The following is a 5,347-nucleotide window of genomic DNA, read 5'->3' as shown; positions in this document are numbered from 1 at the left end:
AATTGAATACAACCACCAAGACTAGCATAGGGTTGATTTAAAGCTAATGATTCAGCCTCAATATTTGCAGAAGTACTCCTAGTACAGCTTGCAAGACAAGGAGTGTTTGCCGAATGTGCAGTAGCCAATCCAAACTTTTGAGCAATATCTTGGATAAACTTTGTTTGATGAAGAAGCAAAATACTATTGTGACGATACCTTTGAACTTGAATACCAAGGCATGAATGGATGTCGCCAAGATCTACCATATCAAAGGTTGAGGATAAAACCATTTTTACTTGTTGCATGAAAGATAGATTATTAGACACGAGTATAGTGTCATCAACATAAAGGGCCAATATCATAAAATGGTTATCCACATTGCCCTTGATATAAAGATTTGGATCAGAGAAGCAAGAAACAAACCCCTGAGATGTGAGAAATTGATCAATCTTGATGTACCATGATCGTGAAGCTTGTTTTAGTCCATACAAAGCACGGTGGAATTGGCATACAAGATATTCCTTTCTGAGAATTGTAAATCCTTCAGGTTGCTCTATATATATTTCCTCCTTTAAGTATCCATTAAGAAAAGCCGTCTTAACATCCATTTGATGTATTTCCAAATCAAACTAAGTTGCAAAAGCTAGTAGTACTGTTTAAGCCTGAAAATTAGATGCTACTTTTGTCTACTTTTTTGTCTTTCAATTTGTCATAAGAAGTTAGAAATGTCATGCGAAGTAGTGGGGGCTATCCGCAATAGAAGAAGAAGGATTTTTCATTCGCAGATATGGAGATTTATGTAATCAGATAGTTGATAGTTATTTTGACAATGAAGATGCAGTGTATTTTGTCAATCTGGTTGTCACTGTGGCGTTGTCATTCTGTAGTTTATTTTGAAGACTGATGTGATGAAGATGTTTTGGAAGTATTCTGTGTAATGCAGTTTTGTGTTATGGATTAGTTTGCTATGTGTTTGGGAAGTGATACATAGTTAAACAGTTTGTCAGTTTGTTTGTCAGAAAGTCTGAATTTTCCTTGAAGTTTGTGAAAGATGTGATAAGCAGTAAACACTGGCGATCAATGTCTTTTAAACACTGGCGATCACGGTGATTGTGGCAAGTCGTCATGGTCGAATTCATTTTCTTCTTTTGATGGCGAGTGCTAAAAACATTCTGATTTGAAGATGGATTCTAATCTGTCAATGCAAATCTCAGCAGCAGTCAAATTTGTGAGCATTCACGGTGATGTCAAGGTCGAGTTTGCTTTCTTCTGTAAGGGGGATGAGTGCCAAGAAGATGCCGAGCAGCAGTTTTGATGGCAGTTACACTGGCAATTACGATTTCTTGGAAGTCAGATGCTGAATGGTAATACATTCTGGAGAATTCACAATAGTCTTATTCTTATTTTGTAAGATCAGTAGTAAGGCGGCAAGGTTCATAGCAAGGAGGATCATGGCAGATTTTGGCAGTATGGCAGATTTTGACAGTGTAGTTTGACAATGCAGTTGACAGCTTGACAACATAGTTTGATAGTTTGTCTGATTTGCAGACAAATCTGAGTTATAGATGGAATCTGAGTTGCGAACAAAATTTGATTTGCAGACAGTCTAATTTGTGGAGAAATTGATTGGCAAACAGTAGAGACATTGTCAGCAACAACCTGATTTGGAGAAATTGACAGGGCAGAAGTCACCATAGCAACAACAAGAAGTCCAGATTGTGACTATTATTCAACATGCACAACGTTGAAGGGGGTAACTTTTTATGGCAAATCTTTCTAGAATGATTAAATTATCATCAACTTAAAATATTTCAATCAATTTTAAGCAACCAATTAAATGAACTTTGCGGATCCTGGTATAGCATCCGTGGCTCTCTGTTTAGCAAATTTAATGGGTCTCAGATTGGTGTGGTGCATCTTTCTTGAGGGCTGAATATGATTGTTGTATTTTAATGATGTGATCATAATGGGAGGTAAAAAGAAGAAGAAGAAGAAGTGCAAGGTTTGCATGAGTAGGAAGCATGAGGTGGATGATTGTCCATGTGCAATTGATGAGTGCTCGAATACAGATGCATGTAGGAAATGGTGTATGGTTGACCTATGCACAAAGTTTCATAAAATCATCCATAAAGTGCATAAAGCATCATCTTGGGAGGAAATGAAGAATGCATTGGGAAGGTTAGATGATTTTGAGGATGACTTAGAGAATGCATATGAATGGTTAGTTGATCACAAAGGAGACAGGCGAAAGTCATGTTCAAGTAGGAAAAGCATTGGGAAGTTACAAAGAGCATGTGAGAAGTTGAGGGATGCACATGAGGATGAGTTCAATGGGGAATCAAGTGATGATGATGACATTTGGGTTGGCATGGAGTTTGAAAGCCATCAAGTGGGGATACCAAAGATGGAGGAGAAGGAGGTGCAAAAGGAGGTTGGCCAAGAGAGCCTAGAAGAGCCCCTAGATACCCCTAACCTACCACTAGAGTATGCTCATGGAGTGGAAGAGGAAGATTCATTGCTTAGCCTTAGGTTGCATATGTCACTTGCATCTGAGGAATGTTGTGAGGAGAAGCGGATCATACATAGCAATGATGTTGTTCATGTCATTCAAAGCACAATTGAAGAGGCGGATACCAAGATGAATGAAGAGGAGGATGTGATTAAGTTGTTTCTAGGTTCCATGGATGATGTGTGTGATATTACAGATAAAGAATCAAATCAGGAGGAATTCCCTGAAATCAGATTTGCTGAAGAGGAATTTTTGGCAAATATGTCAATTCAAGAAGAATTTCCACCAGAAAGATCCGGACAGGAGGATTTGCAGCCAAAAGATATTGCAGAATTGATATTTGAACCCTATAAACAGATTTTGCAATCAAAAAACCAGTTGGAGGAATTTCCAGCAAGCAAGTGTATTTCAGAGGAATATGGCGGAACAAGAGCAAAATCCGTTCTTGTACATCAAAGCATGGTTGTTGCACATCATTGTTATGGTGACATTTCAGGTGCTGCAGGAATACCAGAGGAGTTTCCAGATGCTAATTTTGATAGTTGGCGGATTCAAGCAGATTTTTTAACTAATATAAGTGATATTGCAGATGATCAGGGAAGTCAAAATTTTGACTCTGAATGTTTTGAGGTTGATATTCAACAAGGAGATGTTTCAGTTGCAAAGAATTTAAACAAGTGGATTGATTTTTGGTCTAAATCAAAATCAGGTCTTATGGATCAAATTGAGCAGGAGGATTGTCAAGAGCAAGTTGTTAAAGAGTACAAAGTAGGTTTGACACGTTTGGGGGATCAGCATATGATGCCTAAAATGCGGGCTGATGAAATTTTAAGCTTAAGTTTGATGGATGTGCATTCTAAAATGGATGTGGGAAAAGTTGTTCTCAATTCAAATATATTTTTGTTGAATGATGTGTGCTTTCAAGTTGATGACAGAATGGAGGTGAATTTGTGCAAAATGGGTTGTCAGATGTGAATGACAAATTCTAAAATACAGATGATGGCAAATTGTCAAAATTCAAATATTCATGTGTTGCAGATTTTTGAGTTGCAGATTGGTCAAAGAGGATTGCATTACAGGGTGCATAATGATCAATTTCTATGGTTTGTAGTTTAGGTTGCATCTAAACAGGTTCAACAGATTATATGCGGATTATTTGCTTGATTTTGGTGGAATTTTCAGATTTCAGAGCAAAGTTGGTCTGTGTGTATCAACACAGGTTTCTTGCATATTGGTGTCACATTTTCATAGCAGATGGCCAAATAACCTAACACAAGTTGATTGAGATTGATTTTGATGGTTGGAGGATTCAAACGGAATGTCAAACTCTTATGAGAGGGAAGTTGCGAAAGTTGTCAAGGGTCAAAGTTTTGGTTTTGAAGTGTCTGAATTTCTATTCACAGAATGTAAACATAGAATTTAAGAGGATTCTAATTTTTGATATAAAGATTCTTTAGGCATCTATTTATGCATAATTCAATTTTAAGAAAAATAACACTTTTGAAATAAAATTAAATCCTTTATGCATCTTCTTATGCATAAATTCAATTTTAATGAGAATAACTCTTTTGAAATAAAAATAAATCATTTATGCATCTTTCCATGCATAAATTCAATTTTAATGAGAATGACACTTTTGAAAAAAAAATCAATCTTTTATGCATCCCTCCATGAATAATTTCAATTTTAATGAGAATGACACTTTTGAAATAAAAAACAATCTTTTATGCATCTTCCTATGTATAAATTCAATTTTAATGAGAATGACACTTTTGAAATAAAAAACAATCTTTTATGCATCTTCCTATGTATAAATTCAATTTTAATAAGAATAGTACTTTTGATATAAAAATAAATGTTTTAGAATGCACAAACAAAGGGAATTACTCTTTTAGAATAACCTAATGATAAACTTTAGTTCTACAAAATTTAAGAAAATTTTGCCATAACCTCCTTTGTATGGCTGACCATTTCTCAATTTTATCATTCAATTTATGACTTGAATTAATCCAATTTGAATTCTAGTATCTGTAATCTACTCCATTTTCTACAAATCAAGAGAGTAAACAATGAAAAGAGTTTAATCAATATTTTAATTAAACGTTCTAGGATTGAGAAGGGCTGAATTGTAAAGAAGAGAAGGGGGTGGCCTTTCCATCAAGGCATAGCATCAGATTTCAATTCAACATTTACAAAGCATAAAATTTGAGAAAACCATAGATTTAGAAATTCACAATAAGTAAGAATTAAGCTTACATGGATCTTGTAAGCTTTCCTTTGGCTAGAGGGATTAAGGGTTCTACTCTTGTTTGCAGCAAGAGTGGCCACCAAATTCACTTGGAGAGGATTAGGCCAAAAAACATTTGAATTATCAAGAAATTCAATGTTAAATGGCTCAGGACAAAAGCAGAGTAATAGTGCATAAACACCATTGAGCGTTTACAAAGGGTAAGGCTTCTATATATAGGAAAAAGTGAGCCTCTAACCAAGCAAACTAATTCTAGAATTTTCCAGATCAGTTTGGTCACTTTTTGACCATTTTTAGGTTAGTTTAGCTTACTTTTTGGATCGAGTTGAAACAGGAGAGAGGAGAGATAAAAATATCTCATTATTTGTGAGTTTAAAACTCATCCACAAATGTGAAATAGGCACCTCATTCACTAGGGATATTCCCCACACTGAGGTGTCAAAAATGCATCATTTTCTCTAAATATCTCTTCTTTTTTAACTAATAAACCTTGTCCCTTAGTCAACTCTTCATCTTATGTGAGTATTTACTCATTTTTTGGGGATTTTCTTTTATTATTCAATTTATCTCCTCCCTACATTTGGATTAATCCTATTGGTCCATAGAAA

The sequence above is a fragment of the Cibotium barometz genome, chromosome 57 (genome assembly GCF_041138505.1).
Source record: "Cibotium barometz isolate CiBa-2024 chromosome 57, ASM4113850v1, whole genome shotgun sequence".
NCBI classification, from domain to species: domain Eukaryota; kingdom Viridiplantae; phylum Streptophyta; class Polypodiopsida; order Cyatheales; family Cibotiaceae; genus Cibotium; species Cibotium barometz.
This window is presented reverse-complemented; position numbering follows the sequence as displayed.